Below are 12,565 nucleotides of genomic sequence, written 5' to 3' on the forward strand. Positions count from 1 at the left end.
CTGTCCAACTCAGAGGAGCAACGTTTCTGTTTCATCTGAGCAGATTCTGAGGAGTCTTTTTACAGTTTTCAGTTTGATTTCTCTGTTGTCATTTGGCTTAGCTATTTCTATTTATTATGCTTTAAAAGAAGAAGGGGTGCCAGTCTGGGCACAGAATTCAATAGTAAAGACTGTGGGTAGTATTCTGGAGGAGCCTCAGAAAGTTAATTTTTTTTAAAGTAAAAATGATGATTTGAAAACAGGGCATCACAAACCCAAGAGTAAGTCTATTTTAAGTAGAGATAGGAAGAAGATATTTTCATGTTAGCCCGTTTTATGTATACAATGAAGTATATAAATAAAAGTATTCTCACTTTAACATCAGGAGGTGGTTCAAATAATCCAGAAATTGATGAAAGAAAGGCTTCCTTAAAATATGAGAATAACAAATTTCATGTTTCGAGAGAAAAATTCTATTTAAGCATTTTTACAATGTTCTGTTCCAGCAGGAACCAGCTTCCTTCCATCCTGGTGAGGTACCTCCCACCTCTCTGTGGACTTTTCCTGTAGCAGGAACTCTGGGTCTGAAATGAGATCAGATTTTTAAGTTTCCACTAAGTGAGTATCATTTAGCATTTCCATTCTCCTAAAAGAGCATAGCAAGTAATTGCCCTCTATTAGCAGGCAGGCAGGATGATAAGCAGGATGAGGCGCGCTAAAGCTAATGAAAATTTAAAGTGGTCTCCGTTTTCTGCTGGCTTGGGAAAGGCCCATCAGAGCAGCACCACTCCACATATCCTGACATGCCTCCTCAAGTGATTGAAAACAAGACATGCAGAAAGCAAGATACGATTTTTTTCTCTTTTCTTTTTTTTTGCCTCTCTAAAGCATTGTCTTCTCAAATTCATGACAATAGTTGTTGGAATGCTTTTTAGTTTTCTTTATGCTCAATGGTGATTTAAATTTTACAATTTCAAAGGCAAAATGTCAGAGACTCAGAACCCTGAGAACCAATCTTGTAGATACTTGATACAAAGACAGTCTGTGAAATTTTTGTTAAAGCGACCTGCTTTAGGGACTGAATGGGGCCTGTATATTTCTGAACCTGTCCTGGGAGATTTTCCTTGGCTCTGATTTCTAGTCATTAAAAAATACTGAAGTGGTGTTAAGGAAGGAAGGACATTTTCTTAGTTTGTGTTTACATAAACTCAGACCCGGACACAGAGACATAACCGTGCATTTTTATTTAGGAAGTGAAACCGGAAAGCAGAGAGGTGTGGGGACATTGAGGGGGAAAAGGGAGAGAAGCCGATACAAAGAGCAAGACTGCGGGGTGACCAGTGTGGACAACTGGCACTCAGTTCCTTTGGGGACCTTTTAAGAAACTATGTAGAATGTACTTTAAGAATGTCTCACCAGTGGAAGAAGAAACTGAACTATTCGTCCATCAACTCTCATCACTCATTGGTTTAGAGTTTCCTGGCTTTCAGTGCCACCCTGTGTGTAGGCAAAGAAAACTTGTGATACTGTAGAAAGCCTTCGGAGTGAAGCAGAAAGACCCAGCGCTTGAGGTAAGAAGCTGTCCTGTTTTGGGAATCTTCTCCTCTAAAGCAGAAGGTAGTCTCCAAGTGGAATGAAAGGTTGTGGGACGTAGCATCAACATCCCACCATCCATCTTTGCACCGCTCAGATTCACTCATGCCTCTCCTTAAGTTCACTTTGTTGCTGCCTCTTCAAGATATTAACCAATCAGTATGTCTAACAAAGACTTTTAACTGGATGTTTATTATAGAGTGAGGAACAGTTTTAGCTGCTGTAGTAGGTCCTGAAACATAATTAATATTTATCATCTTCCTCCTCTTCTACTCATTCTGAATTCCTTTTACTCTTGGCCAGCACTTCTGCTGATTGTATGCAACAGAAGTAGGTGGTAAGAGGGTCTGTCCTGTTTCTTCTTTATTTTACTTTTGTCCTCTGGGTCCACTCAGGTCTAATCCTGATTATGTCATTTTTATTGTGTGATGGATTGCTGCTATGCCTCCCTGATCTCCTGACTGATGGTTTTGACAATGCCCACTTTATCATGGGCAGTTCCATTTGAATGCTCACTTAATGGACTATGGTTAGACAGTCTCTGTTAGGGCTTCGTAGCATGTCGACTACTCCTTTTCAAATGGCGAGCAGTCAATGCTACAGAATGAATGGCCTTGAACCAGAATCTTAGGGAATCTAAGGGCTTGACAGAGACTCCACGCCATGTCCCTATGTACTGTGGGTATCTCTGGCACTATTGGATCTGCTGGGTCTATGGCTTGAAAGAATGTGAACCTTTTGTCACAACCCACTTCTGCCACCACTGGTCAGGACCGGGGACTGGCCTGGTCTCGGCCTGGCTTATCTAGGTTCCAGGCACCTGCTATGCTACCTTGCTCAGGAACAATTGCTCTTAGGTGCCTGAGGGCTGTTTACTTTAGCAGAAGGGAGAGAAAGAAGATAGTCTTTGAGGGAGTAAAGCAGTCTTCTTAGAAAGCTAGACCTTAGCAGTCTTTAGCAGAGCTTAGTAAGCTTCAGCAGAGAGATGCCATGCTGGTGTTGGACTATATTTAAATAAAGAGGAAGCAAGAGAGCAAGACAGTAAATGTCTATCTCAGATGAATGCGAACAGCTTCTGAATCTTCATATCAACAACTTCATGCTGCCTGTACTGTGTCAATGTGTTCTAGTCAAGATCGCAGATTTGGCATAGGAGCCATGTTCAGGACAACAGCTGGTTCATAGGGTCTATCACCGTCTGCCATGATTTATCTGGATTTTTCAATGACCATATCAGGAAATTAAACTTTAAGTCACTGAGGTTGACATGAATTTCTACAATTTTACCTCAGAAAATTAGATCTTTAAAATTTACTATTTTAGGGGACAATTTCAGGGTTTCCTTTTGACTTTTTCTGTTGTAATGGCTCATAGATCAAGGGACCAATGTACATGTTTGGGAAATGCTACTGAGGAGTCCAGGGGACAGCTGGGTTCACAGCAAGGCGGACCGTTGCTCTGTATGTTCTGGCTTCAGTAGGAGTTTATCATGGTGCTTTGAGTCTCTTGGTAGTAGTGTAAGCTCAGACTCTGTATCAAACAGCCTGCAGAACTCCTGAAGGTGTGGAATTACTGCATTAAATGGCCACAGTTGCCACTGGAAAGGGACTGGGAGAACAATTTTGCTTATACTTGCTGTGGCATTCTAGGGATCTTCTCTAAATGAACGTCCTCTTAAGTGATGGGCTCAAGAACTAGCTCAGATTTGGAAACTGGCAAGGGATGAGTACTTGATATTGCTGCAGACCTTTCTTCAGGACCTTTAACTTTTTGTTATTGCCATTGTTGTGGTCATGCACATAAAAGATAAGAAGTAGCCTTATTAACTGCCTCTGTCTTGTGGCAAGTAACATCATGGCTTGTCTACCAGGGCCGCAAATCCCCATGGTCAAGGTCTCCTGATTGCTACTTTGGCCTTGCTGCCTCATTTTGCCTGGGAGTTAAACACAGTCATTAGAATCCTGTTGTTCTCACTCACACAGAGGAGCCTATTTCTGTGGATTATCTCCTACCATCAAGCTGGCCTGCAGAAAGAAGACCATGGACCTTCTTACTGAGGCTGGCGTCTTCCTCACTAGTGCATTCCTCATTCCTTATTCCTTTAGTGAACAGAGGGTCATTCAGACCCTCTCCTAAAACACAGTTTTCTGAAGGATTTCTGATTTCATCCTGACCTGGTCACTTTTCTGATCTTTTCCTTGTTACTCTGCCCAGGGAGTTCTGCATCTCATCCTGTTACCACAGGCCATTATCATATCCAAGCTCTATGGCTACCATGATGCCAAAGGAGAATCCCTCCATCTATAAATTCTCAGCCCCCAGTCTGACATTTGAACTGTTCAAACTCATTCCCCAGCTCCTTGCTATTACATTTAGCCAGGTGCTGAAGCTCTTTTGGAGAATAAGCTGTTTCTTCACATAAGACTTTCCTGCTCAGACTATGCTAAAATTTGATTCTAGTTATTGATCTAGACCAGGGGTCCTCAAACTGCGGCCCACGGGCCACATGAGGCTGTGTGATTGTATTTGTTCCCGTTTTGTTTTTTTTACTTCAAAATAAGATATGTGCGGTGTGCATAGGAATTTGTTCATAGTTTTTTTTTTTAATCTATAGTCTGGCCCTCTCCTGGTCTGAGGGACAGTGAACTGGCCCCCTGTTTAAAAAGTTTGAGGACCCCTGACCATGCATTCTAAACTGGGGTAAAAACTGGTTTGGGGAGAACAAAATATTTTTAGATATTACAATGGTTTGTGACCCTTGTTGTGTACCAACTCTGCCTTGTTGGTAGATTCAGTGAAGTAGAGCCCAAGTCATCTAACAGCAGCACCTACCCAGCTAGCAGCAGCACCCATCTTGAGCATGGAGAGGCAGGGTGAACACCTGTCAGCACCTGGCTTGTTGCCGTTCGTCTCCACGTGCTAAGTCACTGTGCACCTGGCAGTGGACTCTGCCTCACAGCCTGGCTAGAAGGGGCTGGTAAGGAGAGGTCTGTGTGGGGGAAGATATATATACACTGTATATCTGTTGTATTAAAATTTTTATGGGGGGTGGTCGATTAGAGAAAAATGCCTAAGAAGATTCCTTAGGTACATGATGAGGACAAAAAATTGAGAAACCTTGATGTAGATACCAGGCTGAGGCCTTACTGAGACTTTGAGCCAGGTAATCTTTGTTAGAAGATTTGAAGCTTGTGTTAGAAGGTTTGTTCTGACCACTGAATTGGAAGCAAGAGAAAAGCAAGAAGATTAGTTATGAGGTTACTGCAATTCAGGGAGGGATGTCCAGAGTTTGGATTAGTGTGGAACTGGGGAAAAATGGTCAGATTATAGTCATATTTCCAAATAAAAGTTGGCAAGAGATGGTGATAAATTGGATGAAAAAGAAAGAAGTCCAGGGTTGGAGATGACCCCACCAATTCTAGTCTGAACTGTGATATGGAGTCACCATGTATTGAATCGAAGCATAATAAAGAAAGATGTGTTAGTAAACTGATGAGGAGGTCAGTTTTGAACACATTAAGTTCTGGGTATTTCAAATAGAGATGATGAGTAGGTGACTGGATATATAAATCTGGAGTTCACAGGAGAGTCTGGGCTGGAAAAGCAAATGCCCAGTGATACTCCCACAGACGATAGTTACACTTCTGAGTAAGAGATTGAGCAAGAATGAACGCTGATGAGATCTGAGAGCCGCACCCCTGGTGCACCACAACTCTGAGTGTAATGGGGAACTAAGGCTATTGTTAGCACAATGGATTATCAAGAATTATTGAGCAAAATCTTTCAAGGAGGATGATTGAAAAATAGCCTATTTAAATGTTCCCTGGTGGGATAATTTGGCCAAAAGAAGGAAAAAGAAGTTATTATTCTTCATCTTTGGAATTCATAGGGCTGGCAGGAGAGGTTTATTGAAAAACCAAATTCATATGTATACCCATGGGCTATAATAACTACCATGTGAAGCCAATTATAGGTATTAGAGGTAGTCTAAAACAGTTATTATTTTATTTGAAAAGGAGTTTTGAAATTTGTTTTATGCTGCACAAAGAACTTGTTTGATGTATATTTTATGAGCCCTGGTTGAGAGGGAACATTTCATATTGGAATATATGAAAGCTTCTAATCAAACATTTATGTGAGCAAGAGTTTTCTTTTGTGAAAGAAAGTTAATGTGATAAAAAAAAAAAAGTAAAAGAAGAAGGCATAATAATGCCCTGAAGATGCTTATTCATTCTGGACAAGACAGAGGTCAAGGGGAAGTCCCGGTAACAGGCACATCTTGACACCTGGGTTGAAGTCAGAAGCCTGGGTCAGAGGCACAGACGGCTTCTGACCTTGACTTCTGTGAAGAGCCTCTTTACCTTTGATTCTCTCAGCCAAATCTAGGCCTATTCTGTTATACCTTCTTAGTAACCTGGCAGTTACGAACCATTGCCTTTAAGTCTCTTCAATTTTTTTTTTTTTTAATATTTGAATGGGAGAAAACTATGAAGTTTAGTTTAAATGAATATAGTGTCTAGTGTGGGCAATTTCTGAAGGGAAATAAATTGCTTTTAAATAGATTCATTTATACTGGTATTAATAAATTGTTGTCAGCCTCCATCTCTTCCAGCTATTCCAAACTAAGACCCCTGACAGCTTTAGGTTATGCACCCATTTTCTTGATGGAACCTGAATGAGTTTTCCCAGGGCCTGTGCACCTCAGTAGCCTTTATCGAACCCTTCCTATTCTCTATCTTCTCTATGGCTCTATGAAAACTGAAATAAATCTGGTTTTCTACTAATGACTACTGGGCTCTTGATTTCAGCTTCTTCATCCCTGGGCTGCGCTTTCTCCTCTACCCACCCCCTGTGCCCCCAAGCTCCCTCTCCCATGGTGTTCTTTTCACACTTAGACATGGCATATGGTGTACAAGGGATGGACTCTGGGTGTCTGAGCAGCTCAGAAGACTGAACGTTCTCATGTTATCCTCCTCCTACTTTGGGGGCTCAGAACCCATTCTGGCTATTGATCCAGGTTCCCTTCTCATTCAGCCTAAGTGGTGTCTCTGTATGTGTCCCCTTCTTTCTAGAACTGGAGTCCTGATCTTAATTACGTATCTGACAGGCTATGTCAGTCCCCTTGAAACGGAATCACTTTCCCAGAATCTTAGCTTTTATTTATAGATTTCAGGTAAGTTAGCTATTTCTTCCTTGACAACCTCGTGTATAGAAATCTTCTAGTTGCTGTAGGTACTTTCCTGATTGGAGATCACGGTGTTATCTAGTTTCCAAACCTCAGTTGCGACAGTTGAGTCCTAACACTCCATCTGCACCATATGGGCATTAACTCTATAACAATTTTGATGGAATTTAATTTATTCAACTAAATGATTCTCTCCTTCTTTGTCTTGTCCTGATTCGGCCATCTCCTCTCTCCCCCCATCTCCCTTCTGGACCTGTGTTTCTGAGGGTCTCTTACATCTGAGACCAGCCAGAGAAATGACATTCTGGATATGTCTTAACAGCATTCTTACTGTTTTAACAACATCTCACATGTAGGAGATAATAAAAAATGCTTTCTGTGGATTAGCCATGTTGTTTTAATTCTATCTTGAATGAGCCAATTTGTTAAAATGCTTAGTGTATCTGTTCTTCCAGATATTAGGAACTTCACTGATGTAAGAGAGAAATTGGGCCCAGTTGAAGATCAGAAGATTTCTTATCTGAGAGCAGAGAATGGGTTTGGAGAAAAGGGGATTTTTCTCTCAGTCTTTCTTTCTTTCTTTTTTTTTTTTTTGTTATTCACAGCTTGTTTTTTAATCACAATCTTTGATGAGTTATTTTTAGCACTTCTTTTTTTGAATCTTAATACGCATGTTCAAGTTTTTAATTTTTTTATACATTGATGTATTTATGAGGTACAATGAGCTGATTTTATATACAATTTGGAATGCTTACATCAAACTGGTTAACATAGCCTTCACCTCACTTACTTAATTATTGTGTTAAGACATTTATACTCTACTCTTAATAGATTTGACATGTACCCATGAAGTCCCACCGATTACCCTCCCTCCAGCTGTCTTCCCCCCTCCCCTCCCCCACCCTCCTTTTCCCTCCTTCATCCTGGGCTATAGTTGCGTTTTATCTTTTATACGAAAGTGTGGGTGATTATATTTTGGTTTCATAATAGTACTGAGTACATCATATAGTTTTTCTTCCATTCTTGACACACTTTACTAAGAAGAATACATTCCAGCTACGTAAACATAAAAGAGGTAAAGTCCATCTTTCAACATACACATGTTTATGAACTTCTTTCAATATTCCAGGCAATGTTCTAAGTTCTGGAGATTGACTAATGGCAAGTTGTAATCCCATGGAACTAATATGAGTAAAATTGACATTAGCCCAGCTTGGCATGTTGTAGGTTTTCAGTCATCTGTTAAATACATGGATAATAAAATACAGTATAAAAATATAGTATTTATTTATTATTAAAAATCTGCTTTGAAATAACACCCAACTTTACCTCTAAATTTGAGTAAAACACAATTATGCTTACTTTCCCTGAGCCTTATGCTTACTTTCACTGAAGTCCTGCCAATTTCATGAGCCTTTCTGAGGTCAAAAACTTCTTTTTAGTATTGAATCTAGAAGAACAATGATAGCTGGTGCATGTAACCCCTACACTGATCAGCATAGCTTACCCTAAACTTTCTTCCAAACAGAAAAGAGTTATCTCATTTTTTTTTTTTTTTGGCTGGGGCTGGGTTTGAACCCGCCACATCCAGCATATGGGGCTGGCACCCTACAAGCGCCACCCTAAGTTATCTCACTTTTTTATCTTAGATTAAAGAATAGTTTTTATTATTAATATTAATTTTGTATAACCTTGGTTCTATTATTGACTCTGATATGATCACTTCAACGAGAAAATTGAAACTTCTCTAATGACAACCTGTTTGAATACGTAACTTTATAAATCCACATTAGACCATTACATGATAATATTTTAAGGCAAAATATAATTTCTTTATACTCTACTGCCAAAGTTCTGCACATCACAAGTGCAAGCACCTTACTCCTGACAGTGAACAAAAGCTCTAAGGATCCTTGTACCTGTGTTTTCTGACCCTCAGAACCTTTAGCATGATAATGATCTTTGCATTTGATTCTCAGTTTTATGTTTTAAAAACCTTTCCCATGTGTTTTTTTTTTTTTTTTTTTGGTAGCAGTCTAGTGAAATAAAAGTTTACCCCTGCATGAATTTCAGTTAGACAGCCTTACACTTAAGTCTGAACTGGCATCCCACCATCTGTGTGAGTTTCTTACTCCATCTGTGTCCATTTCCTCCATTCACAAATGAAGGTGATGCTTCTTATTTTGGGAAGTTGGGAGGATTAGATGACATAACATATATTACTCCTGGAACATCAAAGACATTCAGTACAACCTTGGAAGATAGAGGAGTGGGGACCAACATGAATAACTTACAAGGGCTTTTTAATAGAGTATTTCCTCCTTACCCACCATAATAGAAATATTGTTATTTTGGTTTATTTTTTAATCAAAGAAAATACATGTGTCCTTACTCTCTAAGGAAGTAAGAAATTAAATATCAGTCAAGGGTTTTCGTATCCTCTTACTCTGTAGATTCCAAATTTGGATTGGAATGTGGATATAGAAAGATGTGGGAGGTGGAGTGGGCCTCCCTATTCTTATAGCTCCCTTTATGGAAAAATCTACCTTTCATTTTTCCTTCCTCCACCTACCAAGTGCTGGTGCTCTCTGCTAGTGAAGAAGTGCATCCTCCATAGATCCCATCCTGAAAACACAGGCTTTCTTGTTGAAGATCTTGGCTGATCAACTCAAATTATAGTTCATCTCTAAGGAAAATTTGTCAGTGCCACTGGAGTTGACTTGAGGCAAAATTCCCCCATCACAGGGGTCTTGTACCTCCTGGAAATGCACCTGCCTTAATATTCCTGCTGCACTCAGTCATTAACTGTGAGAAGCCCAGAAGATGTATGGCTTTAGTATAATACAGCAATGAATTTCAGCACATAGTAGCTGGCTGATCAGTTAATTATGATCCCTGTTGGAGATTTGAAGAACACTTTTTTATGGCTGTTACATTTTACTCTCAATTTCCTAACCTGATCTCCAATAATCTTTTCTCCTAATATTTGTTAGATGCCAAGTTATGTGTTTATTTTTACCACTTGACCTTGTTTTTGATGAGAACTGTAACTCCTCTAAAAATGGTAAAAATAACTCAGTCCATTGTTCAACCTCCCTGAAACATCTCATTCACTGCTCTTACACTCTTACACTCTTTCCTATCTCAATTTTTATGTCTTTATTTCCTTCTGACCCAGATTGAGTGTCCACAGTGTTTCTTGCAATGTCCAATTCTCTTGTCCCTGTATAGTTCATTTTATGTTTCTGTAACAGAATACCAGAGACTGGGGAATTTTTTATAAAGAAAAGAAATTGATTTTTCACAATTCTTAAGGATGGAAAGTCCAAGACCATGGTCTAACATCTGGCAAAGGCCTTCCTGGTGCATTATCCCATGGCAGGACAACTGAGTACAAAAGACAGAGAAAGAGAATATGGGTCAAAGTCATCATTTTCTCCGGAGACTGCTCCTGTGATAACTAACCCAGTCTTGTGATAATGACATTAATCTGTACTTGAGGGTGGAGCCCTCATGTCCTTGTTAACTCTTAAAGGCCTCACTTCTCAACAATGTTATAATGATGACTACATTTCGACATGAGTTTTGAAGGGGACATTCAAACTGTATTAACCTTGTGGTGGATACCTGTTGGTGCAGAGTGGCGTCACTCACAAAACTCAAATGATTCCTCAATATTGTCAACTATCATACTATAGTTTACTTTTACATGTTCCAAAATGAATGTTTTACAAGTTCGTTTCACTTTCAATCTTTTCTTTTGTTCTGTTCCCCATACTTTATTCTCAACTTACCTCATACTTTAATGAGAAAGTAGAAGCAATTAGGTAGAAATCCCATAAGGTTCCTAAAGCCCAATTGACCAGCCTTTCTACATCTCTGTCTATACTTTCTAATGTTTTTCCTTTTCTTTCTGGTCGATGACCTAAGATCTAGATGAAAGATAGATCTTGGGTTATTGTTGTTTTTGTTGTTTATATTTGTTTATTTTGTATATTTATTTGTTTGTTGTTTATGTTTGTTGTTCATGTTATGTTTATTTATGTTTTTTTGTTTATGTTTGTTTGTTGTTTATGTTTGTTTTTTGTTCATATAGATCTATATGAAAGATAGACCTTAGGTTATTGTTGTTTTTTGTTGTTCACTGACATACCTGCAAAGATGTTAATAACAGTTACTTAAATACTTTTTAAATACGTAGTAATTACAGAAGTTTGGAGACAGACTGTTACGGTCCATTATCTCACTTCCTCAAAACACAGTCAAGAGCATCCTTTCTGATTCACCTCTGCAAGTTTCAACTTGCTCAGCTTATTGGTTTTACAGGGCAGGCTTCATCTGTTTCTGCCTTTGTGGATTTTAAGTTTTTGATTTTTGTGTATCTCAAAACTTTCATAAGGACCTGTATAAAAATTGATTCATTGAATAGTGATTATTAGTCTTATACATATTTTTATACAAAAAGTGACTTATTCAATTTTCCCAGATGTTACTTAAAGTTTTCAGATGAGACTACTTAGGTCTAAAAAGATTATCCTAAAGATGGGGAGGGGAGAGAGAGGGAGAGAGAGAGAGAGAGAGAGAGACTGTGATAGAATCTGTCAAATGCTCTTTTCACTATCACATAGGTTTTTGTTATAAAATATTATTTCATTTCATCCTTGAGCTAGTTTAATTTAAAAGATCATAAACAATGGTATTCTTCCAGCTTTTAATGTTCTGAATCAGTCAATTCCTAATATTTGGGGGTGATGGAACCTTTAAAAATCTGAAGAACTCTATGGCATCTCAAGTCAGAAAAATACATATCCACATACACAAAAATGCACTTGCATGTCAGAAGATTTGTGTATCTAATTGAGCCAATACATGACTATCCTGACTATCCTCAGCATATAAATTAAGCAGAAAATGAAAAGAGATGGATAACATGTTAATTCAGTTTGAACCCAAGGATGGGGCCTTTGTTACAGGTGGGGTGGTTATGATCCAGGTCTTATGATAAGAACCTGCTTCGGGAAGAGACTTGGAACAGGTGAGTAGATGCAAGGATGGCAGGCTGCCATACAGATGGATCACAGTTGCATTTAACTGTGCGAGACAGGAAATAGGAAAGGCCGCCAGTTACCTCGACTATAAAATTAAATAGTTGAATATCTCTAGATTCCATCATGCCCTAAACATCTAAGTCTAAGCCTGCAGTGATTTTAATAGGTGAGACTGAGGCATATCATTTGATCAAGCGAAAATATTCCAAGGCGCAATCAAGAAGAAAACGCAGGTCAATGGCGAGCTTTAACTTACATGGAAGGCTAAGCATATAGCTGGTAAGATAAATGTTTGAATTAAATGCTTCTCTTCCATCTTTAGCTGCTTGTCTTCACCCAAGAGGGAGTGATGTTTCCCAAAGCCTCAAGTTATAGCTCTTGCTATATCATACAGAAGCTTTCTGTTTATGTCAGTCTCCTTCCTATAATATTAACATTTCAAGGACAAAAACTGTGTTTCCTAGGGTCTCATGCTGTCTTGTTTTATCCAGGATTCAACCCCGTACTTGGGGCGTGATGAATGGTCTGTATGTGTATGTTGATGTATGTGTATGTTGAGCCAAAACAAAATGAACACACACACATCGAACAAAAGAGAATCCATTTAAAAAGCATATTTGTCAAATTTGTGAAGAAATAGTCTAAGTGATGTCATCCAGTTTTAAGTCATCATTCTAGTCCAGGGGCCATGAAAACAATGACACTGCTGTGTACCGAGTGCTCAGCATTTATCTCAGTGGCAGGAGAAGAAAGGTGTTTG

This window comes from Nycticebus coucang, chromosome 13 (genome assembly GCF_027406575.1).
Source record: "Nycticebus coucang isolate mNycCou1 chromosome 13, mNycCou1.pri, whole genome shotgun sequence".
In the NCBI taxonomy this organism is placed as follows: Eukaryota; Metazoa; Chordata; class Mammalia; order Primates; family Lorisidae; genus Nycticebus; species Nycticebus coucang.